Source organism: Chinchilla lanigera, unplaced genomic scaffold (assembly GCF_000276665.1).
Source record: "Chinchilla lanigera isolate Chin_1 unplaced genomic scaffold, ChiLan1.0 scaffold00037, whole genome shotgun sequence".
NCBI lineage: Eukaryota > Metazoa > Chordata > Mammalia > Rodentia > Chinchillidae > Chinchilla > Chinchilla lanigera.
Window position 1 is genome coordinate 6,347,001 of NW_004955438.1, and position 20,519 is coordinate 6,367,519.

General features: G+C 35.9%; 1 pseudogene; it reads left to right on the forward strand.

Moving 5' to 3' along the window:
- The first annotated feature begins 14,422 nt into the window (after nucleotides 1–14,422).
- Nucleotides 14,423–19,279, forward strand: LOC102009321 (annotated as a pseudogene).
- The last annotated feature ends 1,240 nt before the right edge of the window (nucleotides 19,280–20,519 follow it).

A 20,519-nucleotide genomic window follows, 5' to 3' on the forward strand; every position in this document is an offset into this window, starting at 1 on the left:
AATGTGGTTTCCTCATTGGAATTTTCAAAAGACTCCCAGTCCTGATCTTTCACTGGTTTAAAATCCAATTATCTCCTAAAGATTGATGGATGGAAGAGAGTCAAAGATGAAAGAATTTTAATGGATATTGACAAAAAGTTATGAGTCTAGTATTTTGAAATGAAAAATGTTTGTATTTTTGTTGACCAGGTGAAAACACTTTTTCTGTGCAAATCATTTATAATTGATTGTAAAGAAGATATGAGTGTGCAAACACCTTTCTTCTGTTGTACTGAAGTTGGATTTAGAAATTACGCTTTGAAGTATTCAGTACTGAACATATCCTCAGATCTTCACAACTGTCATTACACAAAGAACTGAGGAGAGTGAAAGTGAGACCTCAGGCTCCAAAGTAATTATGGTGATAAGACTCTAAATATGTAATGGACAGATAAGAGGAAATGTATTGGATGGACATTTGATAGCAGGCATATGGCAAGGCAGAATCTGAGAAATGGTTTACATAAAATAAAAGATGAAAAAAGTGATTCACTTTAATATTATCTATTTTTGCTTTGAAGTTTGCATATGGGGAAGCTATCATCTTTTCTGATTATATAGGAAGCACTAAGTAGATATTCATCTATAAGTTAGCAATGATAACAAGAGTGACTCCAGACTGGTAATTAAAAGTATAAGCACTTGGGAAATAAAAAGTGTAAACTCTTAAATGAGAACCTGTACTAAAAACTCCTTTCTCTCTGTTTGCTCAACATCAGCTGAACCTGATTATTCTCTTCATTTGTTTTAGTTTTATTATCTGAAATTAATGATATTCACTTCATGAAGAACCATGCTCATAAGAGAAAAAGGGAAATAATGAATAAATGTTAATCATGTCTTAGATTTTTAATATCTGCTTTTTAAAGGATGATCAAAATATATGTGAATGTTTAAATTTTTTAAAAAGTATTTTTACATACAAGACACATGGCAGTAATTCCTCTTGAAGCACTTCTCTCACTTCTATTACACTTATCCCATATTTCTGGACATTTCTGAAGCAGTTTCAGGACTCTTCTTTAGTGAGCGACTTTAATTATGCTCTCATCACTATATGAATGTCCTGAAATCATTCAAAACTTTTAGAAATTTCTGTCAAAGAAAAATATTACTCTGTATCCTCATCCACTTGACACATACATTTTGGCTCTTTCCTAAATCAAAATAACCCTGAGTAGTAGAAGTTTTGAATCCGTTCAGGACATCGAGGCCGCCACGATAGCTCAATTATAGAGAATCAGTGACGTGGGCTTCCAGAACAGCTTCGGAAAGGGACAACTGTTGTTTTGATAGGTATTTTTCCCTTTAAAATAAAAAAAAAAAATGAAATGAGTGTGTTCAGAGTATTTTGAGGAGGATTAGGGGCAGTGCATCTTTTACCATAATGATTTTTCTTTTCTTTTTTCTTTGTCTTTTTTTTGGTACCAGGAATAGAACTCATGACCTTGCCCTTGCCAGACAGGCACTTACGCCGCTGTGCTGTCCCTGGCCCTTGATTTTTAAAATATAAACATCCATTGTATCTTTTATATACACCTAAAATATTAGGCACAGTAGGTAATATTTTATATAACTTGTGTCCTTTAATTTAACTTGCACATTTTTGGCTCCATAGCCAAACACAATTCTTCTAAAAGTTAAGGAAATCAGGACTAAAAGAACATGTAGTTTTCTCAGGTTTACTCAAAATTGGTAGACACTTGAAGTCTTGCAGCACCGTATCCTTTCGTTTACTTGTTGGTTGGCATTCATTCCTGAGTCTCTCAAATGAAGAATAGAATTATTTTCTCTGCAGCCATAGTTACTTGAAACTACTTTATTATACTGTGTTCTGAACATCTCTACATATTTGTCTTCTCCCAGAAATTTTACTGATTTCCATAAAGATGTAAAATAGTCCATGACATATCTCTATATCAACATTTCCTATGACAGAACCAAAACATATGTGTAACAGCTGCTAAATAAATGTCAGAGTAATATAGCATAGGCTATGTTTTGCTACACTGCAATTAAATTAAGTCTTAAAGATAGTGTTTCTTTTTATGTTCAGTAAGTATAAATACTTTGGGAAATATGTCAGTTTTACTAACTGAGGAAATGACTTCAGAAATTATGAAGTGCTTTAATTTATTTCACGAGTCTCTGAAAAACTAGTTGTTTATATAATGTCTTCACCCACATATATATTCCTATTTTTATTTTATTGTAATATAGATACATATTAACAAAAATATAAAAAATATTCTTACTAATATGAAAAAATAAAGCAAATTTACTAGCAAAATACGGTACAAAAATGGTTAACATTCTGTGTATCATAATTATAAAAGAATGTCTAAAATGTATATGAGAAACAATACACACACACACACAAGCACACACATAATACATAATATGCAATGTGTACAAATAAAGAGCAAAACAGACTATAGATAAGTAAGAAGTAGGGAGTTTTTCAATGACCTATTTTTTCAGTGACTGGAATAAATACATTTATACCCTAAGTTCCTACAATTAAAATTTGCTGAAACTTTAGAAGTAGAAAAAAAATAATGATTTCAGTGAAACTCTTGTTCTCTTTCAAGTCTAGTGACTTGGACTTATATTGAGATTGATTACATTTTATGTTGTAGTTTTTCTCTCTGAATTCAGGTTGAATTATATTGTGTTCTTATGATGAAGACAGAGCAAGCAAGGTTTTTGATCAAGACGCCTAAAGTTCAGATTTGGTTTGCAGCACTTGCATGATATTGCAAAGATTTGTCAGAGGACTTGAAGATTCTTCTGGGGATAAGTAGATGTATAAGTCATCCATATTCGAAAATAACCATAGTAAAATTATGTGCAATCTTGAGGGAAACAGAGACAGACAGACACACACACACAGAGAGAGAGGGAGATTCTCTTTACTTTCCAATCAATGAACAAATAATTATTTATTTAGTACACAATCTATATTAGAGATGATGATAAATGCTACTGGAGATATGATCTTATAAATGAGTTCTTGCAATGTAAGTTCGTAAAAGTAAAGAACATTTTTATCTTGGCTTTTGTGGAGACCTGAGCTTTTTATCCCTATCAGTGGTGATAAACACTTATTTCCAGCTGTTGCTAATGTTTTCAGGGGATCATATATAATACTGAGATCCTTAACTCTTGTAAGGACCTATGGTCTCACTTAGTCTCCTGCTCTTTTCTGCCTGCTCCATCATACTTGACTTTCTGGACTTTCTCTAGCTTTCCAATTTTGGAGTACCATTTATGTGTATGTGTGCTATTCTTTACGTAGTAGTGGGAGATTCTCATCCCATTTACCCACTTGATATTTATCCCAGGTATATATTTTCTCTGATTCTTGTTCTAAGCTATTCACTTCCAACTGAGATTGAAATAATTCACTTTCCTTGGTTTAAACAGTCCTGGGACCAGGGATAGTTCCTTGGTCTTGTCTTTATCCATACTAAGATCAATGAGTACTTTGTCCAGCAACAAATCTTTGTCCAATTTCAACTATTTTGCCGTGTCCAAGACACACCTTCAAATCATTTCGTTTGGGCTATTAAATCCTAGAGATATTGTTCCCTAATTGTTCTTCTTTGAAATACAATAAAAGAAAACTCTCCACATCGTGTTCTCCATTACTTCAGTGGGCCCACAACCTGAGATTTTAGGAGGAAATACTAATGCATACATACTGAGAGGGATTTTCCTTATAATGTTTCACCCTACTCATTCTAAGTTGTTCCCAGATTGAATGGTTATGAAATAATTTAAGCAGTGAATACTCTAATGATGATGGAATGGTCATGCTGTAAAGGGCAATAGAGAAGAAAGAACAATGAAATTGCAGCAGAGCTGAGAGATTAAAGCCTTTATCATTCACTTCTTGAAATATAATGAAGTCTGGTTTGTCTGGAAGAGATGTAAGGACACAGTGATTATAACTACATTTGAAATATTCACCAGATGGGTAATGGATGATTTATTCATCTTTTATTTTGAACTGAAACATAATTTAATAGTTCTCTGTGTTATCAATTTTGCATGCTAATTTATTGCATCATAATTTTATGTAAAATGCATGAGCATCTTTTGTTTGAAAATTCTCCATATATTATCATTATTGAAAATCTTGTTTTTTTATGTTTCTGTGTCAAATTAGGAGAGATGAAGATTATATGTAATATATATTTAAAACTCTGGAAATCACTATAAAAGTGCTTAATCATTTTGAAAACAAGGGTAGGTCATGTAGTAAAAATGACTGGAGCATATACACCAAAATGATATTTGTTACTGTCTTCATTTCCAAGATCAAGCTCCCTGACATTATTAGTTAGCTGTCTTAATGCTTATAGTACTAAGTATAGTGGATTTTCAATACTACTCTTATGAGTAAATTTGGAGGAACAGCTTATAATTAGCAGCAGTATAGCTTAAAAAACACTGGTGACAAAATGATCTTTTCAAAATGTAACAAAAATCTTAGCTTATTTTGAAAATCACCTCCACTGTCACAAAAGTAAAATGAAGACAGGTATATGAGAAGGTACCCAACATTACTATCATTAGGGAACTACAAATCAAAATGATAATGAGATATCATCGCTTCAGACCTGTTATGATAGTTATCATCAAAGACAAAATAAAAGATTGGTGTTGGCAAGGATGTAGAGGAAAAGAACTCATGACCACTGTAGGGAAAATACTGTAAAAGCCATTCTGAGAAAAGGTATGAAGATTCATCAAAAATTGTAAAGAAAACTAATATATGATGTACTAATTCCAGTTCAGGTTATATAGTTGAACATACTGAAATGATCTCAAACAGCTAACTATACTATCTTCATTGCAGTATTATTTTTAATGGAAGATATGTAAATAACATTGACAAATGAATGAATAAAGAAAATGTTGTATATTCATACAATGAAATATTATTCAGACTTCAAAGTGTGAAAGGGATTTCTGTTATTTTTGACAACATAGAAGAACCCAGAGGATATCATGCTATTTGTACAGTGCCAGAAATAGGACAAACACATTACACCACTTTTAAGAGTCATTTAAAATACAGTCAAATTCATAAAAACAAAAAGTAGAATGGTGAGTCTCCAAGCTGGGGAAGGGGAGAGCGGTAAAGAGTTAGTAAAAAAAAAACAAAAACAAAAACATGAAGTTTCAGTTATGCAACATGAATAAGTGATAGAGATCTGTACTACATAACGTTTATAGTTACAGTACTATATATCATTTAAAATTTCTTAACCTGTAGATGCTATAAATACAGCCACCCTGTGTTCAGGAACGCTTCTGCTCACAAACAACTTGGTTTGCAAACAGAAGCATTTGCCAAAATTTTGCTTCCTTTTGTGCACTCCGCATCAGGTGATGAACACGACTGTGACCATCTTCCCTATAACAGTGGCACAAATTAAAATCGTGAACCTCTAAATACATCTTGCAATACTGCTACTACTAATAATCAAGTGGCAAGAGGAAACTTTTAGGCATGATGAAGCTCTTTATTACATAGAGGGTCCCCATGATGCCATGTATATACACCTATCTCCAAGCACATGGAGTTGTATAAATTAAATATGTACCATTTTTTATTTTTGTATTGTATTAGTACATGTTTGTGATACATACTAACGCATTCATCCTGGGGAGTTAGTACATATGCATATCAAATCTTCATCCCTTTCACTTCCCTATCCCTCCTCTCTCTCCCAACTTCTCCATCTCAAGATCCCTTCCAACTATCTCCCCTTGTTCCAAGACATATCTGTCTCCTATCTACTGTTTTTATTTTTTTTTTTTTATTTTGAAGAGAATAGTGAAAAAAGAACAGTAGCAATATATAAATGAAACAAAGCAAGGACATTAAATATAATAATGGCTTCCATTTAGAAATCAACAAATGACAAATGCTGGGGAGGCTATGGAGGAAAAGGAACCCTTCTTCACTGCTGGTGGGAGTGTAGATTGGTGAAACCACTGTGGAAATCGATTTGGAGACTCCTCACAAAGCTAGGATTAGTGGTCTCACTTAAGCCAGCTATTCTCCTTCTGGGTAGTTTTTCCAGAAAAAATAAAAATTTCATACCACAGTGGTATATGTGCACCCATGTTTATAGCAGCACAATTTGTCATTGCTAAATCTTGGAAACAACCCAAGTACCCATCAATTGAGGAATGGATAAAAATGATGTGGTATTTTTATACAATGGAGTATTACTCAGCTATAAAAAAGAAAACCTCCAGATTTTTATGGGTAAATGGACACAATTAGAGACCATACTCATAAGTGCAATAAATAGGACCCACGTGTGTAACCTTTTTTTTTTTTAAAGAAAATCATAAAAATTAAAAAATATGAAATTTCAAAACAAGATAACGAGAAATTAACAATGGTTGTTATATTACATATTGTTATCTTCAAAGTAGTTGCTCAGATTACCACATACAGGCATGCGAAATTAATCAAACAATATAAGCAAAAACTGTTGCTTTCAATGAACTAATAGAACTTAGTAGTACAATTATCTTAGCTACTATGTATGTTTGTGTGTATATATACATATATATATATATAAATATTCCTTTCTTCTTTTCTCCTTTCCTTCATCCCAGTTATTCATTTCTTTTTGAGCAGTTTCTTTCTCTTTCACAATGTCTATTGTACCCCTTGAAACTTACTCTTTCAGATTCTTACACTAGAGAGAAAATATGATGTTTACACATGTGTGTCTGATTTATTTCACTTATGAGTATGGTCTCTAGTTGCATCCATTTACCTACAAAAGCCTCGAGTTTATCTTTCTTTATAGCTGAATAATACTCCATTGTATAAAAATACCACATTTTTTTTATCCATGCCTCAGTTGATGGGCATTTGGGTTGTTTCCAAAATTTGGCTATTACAAATTGCACTGCTGTAAACATGGGTGCACGTATATTGCTATGGTATGATGTCTGACTTCTGGGAAAATGTCCAGAAGGAGAATAGCTAGGTCAAGTGGGACCTCTAATCCTATCATCTATTTTTTATTTCACTCTTCATTTATATTTTGGATTTTTCTTTTCTTTTTTTTGTCTTTTTTTTTGAGACAGGGTCTGACTGTGCAGTTCAGGGTGGCCTTGAGCTCACTTTGTAGCCCAGGCTGGTCTTGTACTCACAGTTATCCTTCTGTCTCAGCCTCCCAGGTGCTGGGATTACAGGAGTGCATCACCATGCCAGCATATTTTGGATTTTTCAAATAAGGGAAATGATGCAGTGTTTATCCCTGTTTTATTTATTTCTTTTTGCATTAGTTTCAGTATGCATTCATTTTCTTACAAATGACTCAAATGTATCCTTTTCATGACATTTGACACTTCATTATCAATTTACATGTTGGTAGACATAGGTAGCTTCAGAGATTTAGCTATTGTGAGCTGTGCTACTATAAACTTGCACATGCATGTACTAGTGTAATGTTATATATTTAGCCCTTCCAGGTAGATACCCAAAAGAGATACAGGTGAAGTGGGTTTTCTATTTTTTTTTTTTTGAGGAACGATTGATTTTTTTCCTCACAATTTTGATATAAGTTGTTATTTATTGAGTACTTGATGATAGCTACATCCCTTTCAGAAGGAATCTCAGTGTTGTTTTCATTTGCATTTCTCTAAAGACAAAAGAATATTTTTTTCATGTACTTATTGGCTATCTCTACTATTTCTTCTGAGCCATGTCTATTAGTTCAATTGTCCATTTTTTGATTAAGTCTTATTTTGGGGAGTCTAATTTATTTTTAGTTCCTCGTATGTCCTCTGAGAAGTGTCTGGCAAAACATTCTTTCGCACATGCATTGTTTGACAACCTCAATAAAGTGGTTTAAACAATGGTGAGTGTAAACTTCCTTGTATGACTTCCATGGTCTTCCAAAAGTGGATAATAAGCCTCTCATTTAGAACTATCCAGGGTTGTCTTCTTTATTTGAAATACAGTAAGTAATCATGTTGCTTTGCTACAGTTGTTCCTTTTCCTTGGCATTTGATCACTTTCAGTATTGTTAATGCCTAGTATCTTCCAGGTCTCCTATTAAAAGTTTATGCTGGCTACTTATTCAGAATTACTTGAGCGTGCAGAGATCTCTTCATCATTTCTCTTTATTTAGCATGAGATTTTTGTCTCCTTGACCTACAATAGTTTTATATGAGTAGCTTTTATCCGTGTGATTAGGAAAAGAGTATGGTCAAGATGGAATTAAGCACAAAGCCTTCAAACATTAGCTGTTTTATCAAAATTAAATTGCACTGACTGATGAATTCTTACTTTTTCATTATTTCCCAGGATGGTGTGTAAATACTATGGCATGTACTTTCTTCTACAGAAAGTCTAACCCTAAAGGGTTTAAAAAAATATATTAAACTCACACAGTCTTTTTAATTTCCCTTAACTAAAATTATAAGAGAAATGAACTCATTTCATTTTTTAAAGAGAAGTGTAGGTAGGAGAGAAAAACAAGAAATACTTTTAATTAAAATCATTAAAATTAAAAAAATTCATGAGAAAATTTCAGGGTGTGTTATATATTAAAGTTGGAATAATTTCAAGCCTGTTATAAGAAAATGAAAATATAACAAGTGAATCACATAGGTGTTGCAAATATGTCACTCTGAATTGCGCTGCTCTGGTGCCTGGATTATTTATTTGGATATGAAGGTGCTTGAACAGGCGGAGTTGCAAGCTTAATATCTAAACTGCCCTTTCCTATCTTAGAAAGGCATTAAAATGTCCCTGAGAAAGGTGCCCTCTGTGTACGAGGATGAGAGAATAACCCTTATCACCAGTGACCAAGAATCAACAATCCTACAATGGACCTTTATAAATATACTTGCTAATATAACTCTTTTCTCCTACTAGCTTTAAAATTCCACCATAGATCTCCTATTAGTGTTCCTTAGAATTTTCTGTTCCTAGCCTAGACTCCACTGTCTTGTCATTTCCTTGTAAATGTATCATTATTATTTTTAAAAGGTAGAAAACATTCTGCCTTGGTCAATTTTTGGGTCTTGACTCTCATCCTTGGGAAAATTAGAAAGCATCTTATTTACAAGGTAAAAACTTAAAAAAGAAAGAATTAATAGAAAAGAATGGATTTGAACAGAAGGTTATAATCATTTCCACTATACAGAAAAATAATAACAACAACAATATCCATAATGAAAGCCCTAAAAAAAAAAAATGAAAACTAGAGAGTTAATGTTGAAATCCATTATCTAAAACCACTCCTCAGATAACAAAAATTCTGAGTAAATACATTGAAAGAAGATAAGTAATTTTGCAAAATTAACCAAGTAGGATCAACTCCAAGATTTACACTAATAAAATATTACATTTCAAAGGTAAATTATAACTGGTAAAAGCCTAGAGGCACAATATCAAAAAACGTGCAAGGGCAAAGAGATTAACCTGGCAATATCATCCCACAACCAGTAGGGATGTGTAACTCCTAGATATTGTTTGCTAAATACCTTTTGTACAAAAGAAGAAATGGTTCCTTGGAGCAATGACTGACTCTCTGCTGAGTAGGGGAAAGCACAAGATGAACCTGGATCATCCTGAGGTTCCTTTATATATGAAAATGCTCCAAAATTGATGGGAACATATATATCTAAGGTATAGGAAAAGTTTTCACTTCCTACTAAGTTGAAACATTGAGGAACTCTATTTAACCACCTGCCTGAAAAATAACACTAAAAACAGCTTATAAAATGATGATTTGAAGGTACTGGACATCAGCAGATAAAGAATAGTGACCTCTGAGAATGGAGAAGTTATTGATGTGAGTGCTATGATTGTCCCCAAGTTACTACCTTAAAGTAATATAACACATATGGCTCAGAAAGTGAGAACTTGTACAGAGCTCAGGGGACTTATTGAGGACGTACAGTGAAGACTACAGGCCAGCAAATTCATGGGATGCTGAGAGGGCTATAATTGGAGAGAAGAGTAATCCAGACAGATCTCTTTGAAGGTTGGAGAATGTAGTCAGTGTCCTGCCAGTATAAAACTGGTTCCCAGCTTTGTCTTTAGGTGAGCTCTTTTGACTTCTTTGCTACACACATGGTATTGAATTCATCCAGGGCAGTGTGAATGTTATGTACTATACCCCCAACACACTCTCCCTAAAATCTACCCACCCTTGCTTATGCACACAGTCATCTAGACATCTGCACTGGAGCGTGTCAAAGCCCATTGTAGTGTATGCAGATGTGTTTGTTTGTGCTTGTTTGCAGAAGCAGCACAGAAGCCATAAACAGACTTTTCTGCCATTGAGGGAATCACCATCTCCTGCAGCAGGGTGCTGTCTCAATCAGTGTCACAGTGGTGCATGTGCTTATCTCTTGGCTGTTGTGCTCCACTCCAGCATGAAGGGTGAAGGAAGCAGCAAGCTCCAGCCAATGACAAGTGAATTTAGAAAAAATAAATCATCAGCTGGTATTCAGGGCCACTTTCAGCTGGAAAGAGGCCAAGCTGGAATGAGCACTGTACTGGGGCCATGAGGACCAAGTTGTACCCTAGGGCCTGTGTAAGATTCCTACTGCCACTGGTTGCAAAGACATGAGTGAATGTTCTATTTTGTGACAGAAGTGGGTCCATTTTTGGATTGCTAATGAAAACAAAAAGGGATCAAAGAGCATGATAATAAGGCAGTAACTACCAGTACAAAGACCATCTATTTCAGGATTATCCCCTTTCAACTGAATTGAACTTTCAAAAATTAAAGCTGAAAATTCTTTAGGGCTGCAGGTTTATAATAGTTCTTTCCAAATACTACATTATGGGAGATATTTTAAATAGACATATCAGTTACAGTGTTTGAACATCTCTGTATATATTCTGGATAGATACTAGGTAACACTTGTTTCACTGGTCATGAAGAATTAGAGACTTAATCTTTACTGGACAAATCCTGAAAAATCTCTCTCTCTCTCTCTCTCTCTCTCTCTCTCTCTCTCTCTCTCTCTCTCTCTCTCTCTCTTTTCTCTCTCTCTCATCTCTACAGTTTTCAGTGAGTAAAACACAAGAGACCACATTGCAGTGGTGGCTCTCACACAACACAGCTGTCTGACTAGAGCTCAGCTAACCTTTGAAAATCTGCACACAAATTCAACCACTCATGTGTTTCTGTTTGGTGATCTTGCAAAAAAATATTACAAGGAGATACTGATGCCACCAGAACAGATAAATATGCAGAAAGACAAGTGAACCTTTGAGGAGGATTTATGGTTGCTTTTTAGAAGCAAGAATGGGTCCAAATGATGCCAACAGTGTGATCCTGTTTGGGAAATCTGCTAAATGAACACCAGCATCCACTCAGATTGGTCAGTAATGGAGTGAATTAAAATCAGGCTCAGGACCTCCAGGAGAGCCAGGGATGTTCCTTAAGCTGCCTGGGACAGGCTGGACTCAGTGCTCTGCCTCTTGCCACCACAGCAGAATGTCTAACTGCTAGGGAACCCAGGGACATTTGGGGAGCTGCCCAAGAGGGGTGAGGTTAGGTACACCACCTCCTGTTGGTTGGAGCACAACAACCAACAGATGAGCACATGCACCACTGTGACAAGATGAAGGACAAAACTGCAATACAGAAGTCCACACCACTCAGAACAAGTCCAAGAGTCATTGATATAGAACTTGGAAGTCACCCACCTGAAATTTCTGAAATGAAAGGAACTGAATTAAAAATCAACTACATCAGGGTATGAAAGAAATCAGATCAGAAATAATCTATCAGGTAAAAAGAGAAATAAAAACTATAATGAAAGAGTTACTCACTGTATCAAAAGAAGACAGACAAAAAGATAGAGGAACACAGGAAAATGATGGACACTTTCAATGAACAATATAAGAAAGAATTAGAATGCATGAAACAGATTCAAAGAGATATTGAAGAAATTAAAAATTCCACTAAAAGCTGGCAAGACCACTTGAACAAAATTAAAGACAGTCTTTCAGACTTCAAAGATGGAATTGCAGCTAGTGATCATGAAAGAAAAGATCTTTTAAAAATAACAAGGAGCCAGGAAATAACAATTTAACAGCAGTAAGATGAGGCAAAGAAAAAAAAATATAATGTTGGTAAATGTCAATGAAAAAGTAGGAGGCAAAATGAGTGACATAAAAAATATTATTTGCAGAAGCAATAGCAGAAAATTTCCCAAGCATGGGAAAAGAATCTGGCATGCACATAAGAGAGGCATATAGGACTCCAATTAGCCATAACCAAAATAAATTTACACACAGACACATAATAATCAAGATCCAAGAAATTCAGCAAAAACCAGAATATTAAAAATTGTTACAGAAGAGAAACAGATCACCTATGATGGAAAACCCATTAGAATCACGACAGATTTCTCAACACAAACCATTAAGTCAAGAAGAGCTTGGAGTGAAGTGTCTCAGGTCCTGAAAGAAAACAACTTCCAACTCAGAATTATGTACCCTGCAAAACTATTTTTCAAAATTAATGTAGGAATAAGATACTTCCACAGCAAAGAACAACTGAAGAAATTCATGATCTCCAAACCAACCCTATAAAGAGTACTGAAAGATATTCTAGAAAAGCTAAAAATGACCACAGTTGCGAGAACAACAATAGAGAGGAACCACCAAACAGGGTGAACAATGAAACAGAGGGGGATAGTAGAGTGCCAACAGTGGGAAAATACAGGACAGAGATAAGTCAATACATATCAGTAATAACCATTAATGTAAATGGCCTCATTTCACAAATCAAAAGAAACAGACTGGCAGAGTGGATCAAGAAACAAAATCCAACAATATGCTGTGTACAAGAAACACACTTAACTCGAATGTAAGCTCATAGACTTAAAAGTCAAAGGATGAAATGCAACGCACCATGTGACAGGAACCCAGAAAAAAGCAGGAGTAGCTATTCTGGTCATGGACAATGTGAACTTTAAACCAAGAATGATCAAAAAAGATAAAGAAGATCACTACATGCTTGTTAGGGGAAACTGCAGAGGAAGAGATAATAATCATAAGTAGAAATACACCAAAGGTAGGAGCATCCAATTATAGAAGACAAATTTTAATAGACATGAAAAATCAAATAAGAAATAATACAATTGTAATGGGACATTTTAACACCCTATTGTCACAAAGAGGTAGAATAACTAGACAAAAAATCAGCAAAGAAATAACAGAACTAAACCAAACTTATAAACAAATAAAGTTGGTAGGTCTTTACAGACTGTTCCACTCAAAAATATCGGAATACACATTTTTCTTAGCTGAACACAGGCCTTTCTCTAAAATAGACCATGTACTAGCACATAGAACATAGTTAAGTAAATACAAAGGAATTGAAATTATTGCATGTATATTATCAAACCATACTGCAATAAAATTAGAAATAATTGAAAAAAGAAATCATAAAATCTCCATAAACATATGGAAATTAAATAACAGCCTCCTGAATAACCAATGGGTGACAAATGCAATTAAAGAAGAAATTAAATAATATTTACAATCAAATGAAAATGCAGATACAACCTACTACAACCTGTGGCATGCAGTGAAAGCATTCCTCAGAGGGAAATTTATAGCACTGACTTCTCACATCAGGAAAACAGAACGAGCACAAATAAACAAGCTTATGCTGCACTTCAAGTTTCTAGAAAAAGTAGAGCAAGTCAAGTCCAAAGCCCAAACAAGGGAACAAATAATAAAGATCAGAGCAGAAATTAATGCCATTGAGACTAAGAAAACAATACAAAAAATAAATGAATCAAAGAGGTGGATCTTTGAAAGAATAAATAACATTGATAAACTCCTAGCCTACCTTATCAAAAAAGGAAAGAAAAAACTCAAATCCATGCAACGATGAATGAAAAGGGGTGAAATCACTGCAGATCCTGTAAAAATTCAGATCATCAATACTTAGCATAAAAATCTTTACTCTCCTATCATGGAAAACACAGAATAAATGGGCAGTTTCCTAGATATATGTGACTTACAAAAGCTGAATCGAGAAGATATAAAAATCATGAATAACCCAATATCAGTCAATGAAATTTAAAATATAATAAAAAAGTTACCAACAAAGAAAAGCCCAGGCCTTGATGGATTCACAGTTAAACTCTACAATAAATTTATATATGGTCTCATGTCAATTGTTCTCAAATTCTTTAATGAAATAGAAAGGGAAGCAATCCTTCCTAACTCATACCTGGAGGAAAGTATTACTCTGATATCAAAACCGGAGAAAGACCCAACCAAAAAAGAGTATTGCAGGCCAAACACTCTAATGAACATAGATAAAAAAATCTAAATAAAATAATAGGTATTAGAATGCAGCAAATCATCAAGACGATTACACATCATGAGCAAGTGGGATTCATCCCAAGCATGCAGGGACTATCCTGTATAAGTAATTCAATAAATGTAGTACACCATATCAACAGAACCAAAGATACAAATCACATGATCATCTGGATAGATGCAAACAAAGCTTTTGACAAAGTCCAATACTAATTTATGATAAAAATTGGAATACATTAATCCCTAACCTTATAGTGGGATTTATCTTCTGGAGACCCCCGCAACAGGTAAAAATTGTGAGGTAGTGGTTTTATATTTAGTTTATTGTCTATATATATTTGAAGGCTTTATAAACACTTCCCACACTCCTGCATGCCCTCTTGAGGAGATCTTTCTTCCTAAAACCTTGCTTTCCAGTGAGGGTGGCACCTTGGGAGGCCTGGATGAATCCATGTCTCAGCTCAAAGGGCACGAGGGGAGGTTGGGCAGGTGGGCTTGTTTGTGGATTAAACTGGCTCCTCACATGCAAAGTACTGAAACTAGACCTATGTCTAGCACCATTCATGAAACTAAAATCAAAATGGATCAAAGATTTAAATATTAAAAGAGAAACACTAAATGTACTGGAGGAGAAAGTAGGTAGAAATCTTAAATACACAGGCATAGGCAGAGAGTTCATGAATGAAAACTGAATTGCACAGGAAATACCTGAAAGAATCAACAACTGGGATCTCATCTTACTGAAAAGCTTTTATGCATCACAGAAACCATTAACAGAGTAAAAAGAAAGCCCATGAACTGAGAAAACATTTTCACCAACTGTCCCTCGGACAAAGGACTTCTATCTAAAACATATAAATAACTACAAAAAAATTAGGCACGCAAAATTCAGAGACCCAATCCAAAAATGAGCATCTTAGATGAATACATACTTCTCAGATAAAGAAATACAAATGGCAAATAAATGTGTGAAAAAATGTTCAACATCATTAGTTATTTGAGGAATGAAAATAAAGACAACATTGATATTTTCTCACCCCAGAAAGGACCGCTATCAAGAAATCAACTGATTTATTGAGGGGAACAGTTAATGATTAATTTTTTTTTTACATTTTTACCAATTTTATAATTTGAGCAATTTATATGAAGACAACAATATGCAGTATCACAACCACTGGTGAATTCCTACAATCCTGTCTAGTGAACTATGTATTGTCTCTAATGTTCTTTTAAATTATTATTTTCTTATTACCTTTAATGGTTTGATCAACTTGTATTCTTAAATCTGGTAATCTGAGCAACTTTGTTGCAGATGATAATATGTAATATAACAGCCACTGTTAATCCCTGTCATGTGGTTTGAAACCCCATATCATTTTTAGTGTCCTTCCTTTTATTTTTGTATTTTGTTATTGCTTTTGTGGGTTTTTTTTTTTAACTATTCTCTTTAAAATTAAAAAAATAACTAAAAAAATGGAGCTGGGGATTTAGCTCAGTGGCACAGAGCCTGCCTGGCAAGTGCAAGGTCGTGAGTTCAATTCCTGGTACCGGAAAAAAACAACAACAACAAAAAACCCAAACAAACAAACAAAGAAAGAAATCAACCGATAACAAATGCTGGAGGGGATGAGGGGAAAAAGCAACAATTCTCCACTGTTGGTGGGAGTGTACACTGGTACAATCACTGTGGAAATCAGGATGGAGATTCCTCAAAAGACTAGGATTAGAGAACTCATTCAACCCAGTTATTCCTCTCCTGGTATTTTTCCAGAAGAACTGAAAACTTCATACCACGTGATATATGTGCCTCCATATTTATAGCAGAGTAGTTTGTAATAGCTAAATCTTGGACACAACCTAAATGTCCATCAACTCTGGAATGGATAAAAATGTTGTGGTATTTTTATACTATGGAGTATTTCTTACCTATAAAGGAAGATAAACTCAAGGCTTTAGTAGGTAAGTGGATGCAACTGGAGATTATATTTATAAGTGAAATAAATCAGACCCACATGTGTAAACATAGTATTGTCTCCCTAGTGTAAGAACCCGACAGTGTTAATAAAATCTGAAAGGCATGATAGATATTGTGAAAGGGAAAGAACCTGCTCAAAATGAAAGGACAACTGTAATGTGGGAAAGGAGAAGAAAATGAAAGAAGTGAAAAAATATGCATTTGTATATACACAAAATAGCTAAGACAATTGTGCTACTAATTTCTAATGGCTTATTGAAAGGAACAGTTAATGTTTAATTGTTTGGTCACTCTTGCCTGCCTTTATTTGGTAATCTGAGCAACTACTCTGAAGATAGCAATATGTAATAAAACAACCATTGTTAGTTTCCTATCATGTGTTTTTGGAATTCTCTATAATTTCGATTGATTTGTGTTATTTTGTTTTTGTCTTTGTTTTTTTTTTTTCTTTAAAATAAAAAAAATAAAAAAGTCAGGCTCAAAGCACAATGGGAAGGATTTTGTTTTCAGTACCAAGAGGGAGATACTGTGACTGCCCTCTTCTTGTTGCTCACATTCATGGGAAGAAGTTATTGTTGAAGTGATAGTCCCATTGTCCACCCAGAATGCTTGGGCATGGGAACCTGTCAGACATGGAAAAGTTTACCAACGAGAAAGAACTAATTTACAAGTTCTCTCCCTTCTTCAAAGGAAGAAGTGATGACACAGTTCATAGATTCTTGGGAACAACAGAACACTGGCAATCATTTTTAAGCTCAAACTCATGAATAGTGGAGAGCCCAATCTGTACATAATCTCAAATCCAAGCGCTATGCAGGTAGCAGAACTTTCCTAGCAGTCTCAAAGTCAGAGGTGTGCTCTTTCTGAGCCTATGTTGCTGTGCTCTACATTAATCCCCAGATGAGGGACTTCATCAGTGGGTACAAAATGCAGAGCAGGAGGCCCCCCTGAAGCCTGTACATGCCCAGGATGTACAGGTACACATCAAGTCCTTTAAAGACATGGGAAAGAGGTGAAGCAGGCGGTGAAGAGCTTATTGCAGGCTTGCTAAGGAGAAGGCTTGGAGGCAGAAAGCAAAGCTCGAGTATTGGAAGTGCACCTCTTTGGCGATGTAATTTACACCTCTAGGTTGATGCTGCTTCAGGTGCAGGACACAGCCATCTCTCTGCACCGATCTGAAGTCAAGGAGAAGGAAAACAAACAGAGCACTCAAAGAACCTGAGGAACTGAATTTAGTTTGGAGGGTAAACATTGAACACTGCCAGCTAGATGCCATGTTTATCTACAGCTGTAGTCAACTGATCAAGATGTATGAGAAAGGTGGCCCACAGCTGGAAGCAAGCATGGCTTGTGCTGGAGTAGTTGAGGTCATTAGTGTGCCTTCTCTTGTCCTAGAGCCTGTTCCTAACAAGCAGGATTTTTGTGATGTCAAGGAATGTAGGCATCTGCTGAGAGCAATGGGAGAGCCATCACCCAGCTCAGTACTCGAAAGATACCCATGTTGTTTATCTAGGGATCAAGTTAGGAATGCATTTTGTTATCTCTCTTGCAACTGTAACAAGCCCTCTTCCAGTGAGCTACATTACAAACACTGCAATGCTATTACAATCCTAACTATGATCCAGTGTGATTTGTATCTGACATGGAGAATTCTACCCTCAAATTGACCTCAGTGGATTAAAGATTACCCTGAAACCTGGGTGTGCTCCATGAAGCCTGGTTGTAAGCAGAACCCATGTGAGGCTTCTGAACAAAAGAAGAAGGTTGCCATGAGATATTTTTAAAAAAGGCTTTAATACTCAGAAGAAAAGCAGAAACCGCTAAGGAAGAAAATTCACCAGCAACAGAAAAAGCTGGTGACTCTTTAGAAAATCACCCCCATCCACTCCCAAGTGGGTGTGAAAAAATTGCCCTTGGAAGCGACAAGCAGACCTTACACTGATGAACCTACATGGAGACCTCAGCATTCTCACCACCTTTACCTGCTGTGATCAAGAATGCACCAAGAAGACTCCTTTTCCTACAAGTTCACATGTCAGTCAGCCAACTCCAGAAGGTTTGTGTCATCAGCAGTCCCCCAAAACCACCTGATCAAAGCAAACCCAAGGAAGGCTGCCTCAGTCACTCAAGGCAGTCAGGGCTGTACTCTTGTCCCCTCCTCTGCTGTAGCCACTATCATAACCTCTCTGCTCAACTCAGAGCCCTTGAGAGATTCCTTTCCCCAACCACCAGGTCTCCAGGGGTCAAAATGCCAGAGCTTCCTGTTAAAATCTCCTCAGCTTCAACTGATCACAAAGTGTTAATGTCTCTGAAGAGTAAGATGCTGGGGGTGAGGCTGAAAGGAAAAAGGAGAGTGCAAGTGGAGCAAACTGGCTGAGAAGGAGGAAAAGAAGGAATCAAATGAGCTCCCAGAGAGTGCTGGCAAACAGGACCCAGCTGACCTCAGAAGAGCTTGGAAAGATAAAGGGCTGCACAAAAGTATGTGTGAGGAGGGAGCGGCACATAGCTTATGCTATAGCTGTGAAAGAAGGCAAGAATATGGTCCAGTGGAAGTGAAGTATGGTATGTGCTTACAGACACAATACTGCAGGACCAAGGAGTTGAGAAAGACAGCAAAGATGAAAGGCAGCAGAGTGCAGCTGATGAAGCCACCTTCTCTGAAATATCAGAGCCCCAACATAAAGCAAGAGGGTAGGAAGGAAGGAAAGAATGTGGTGGCTCATTAGGCTATAGACATGACAGAACCTTTCACCTCTGCCTGTGCCCACACTGACCCTAAAGCTACTGCCCTCAACACCAACCATGAAACCATTGACCTGATGGTCCAGATTTACCCAGAATTGCTATGGTGTTTGCTGTCTCCAGGGATTCTCTGTCTCCAAGATGGAGCTAAGTGCTATGAATTGAGATGAGCCAATACTGTATTTTCCTCTAAATAGTACTTCAAACAGTGTGAATTATAGCTCCAAGGTCTCTACCCTTCCTACCAGAGCCACTCCAACTTGTGGGTCAGGGCCTCTGAGGACACCTGCATACCTTCCAGAGGAAGATGCATGAGAGAAGTCAAAGAAGCTAAGGATGAACATTATGGTGCTCCTGATGATGCACTGGATGCCTTACATAGAGAACACCCCCACCAAGGGGGACTGAGTGATTGAGAGCCAGAAATCTGTTCCCCTGCCCACCTGCTCTTCAACACAACAGCTTTTGAGGGAGCGGGGTTCATTTATGGGTTAGTGGACTTAACCTTGGTTTGCTTTATATGGGCCATTTGTGCTTTGGAGGGGCAGATTATCTGATTCTTTGAATCTTCCTCCTCTAGTTCACAAATGTTACTTAAAGAAAAGTACATCCTGCCCATTTCCTAAGGAGTCTGCCAGTTTCTTGCTTTTCTCAGGACTACAATCAGAAGCAAGCAAGGGCGTCACCATTCTTATTTGTTCTCCATTTTCATTACAACCGTTTCCTGTGTCTAGTGGCCTGGGATTTAATACTCTAATTTCATCAGAAAACTTGTTAATTTTCCAAGTACTATTTTGTTAGCGTGGACATTAATGGAGAGGATGGAGGAAGAAGCCACACGCTAACTGTGGAAACTCGTTCTCTTCCTGTCTGGAGTTTGGTGATGTTTTGTCTTGAACAAATGACTTTCAGGGTTAGATTTTTGGCTGGTTTTCTAGTCTTGTCTTTAATATTTCAATCTGGTTTTATTATTAATTCGGGAGGATAGGTTTTTTGTTTGTTCTCTCTGCCCATATGGAATTCTCCTTGTCAGAGTCATTGGTTTCTACTTACAAATTTCTTGGCTGAGCTGGTCATGATGAGTCTCCCTAGTGCCATTTTAATCATGTTGATAATAAAATAATGATAGAAGAACTGGAAGTACTGAACTAGAAGAAATTCAACCATCAAGTTACTTATTTTAAAAGCCTTTGTATTTGACTGGAAATACTTCATATTAATCTCTATGGTTTTAAAAAATTTTTTCAGTCTCATCTTGACCGCAAGCAAGAAGGTGTGTGAGCATAAGCCCTTCATTTTTATCTCTAGGCTTCTATTCTCTTATATATAAGGTAAATATAATTGTCTAGATTGTTTTAAACATTTTTTTTCAAATATCCAATGGTCCTATGGGAAAATAGGTAGAATGAC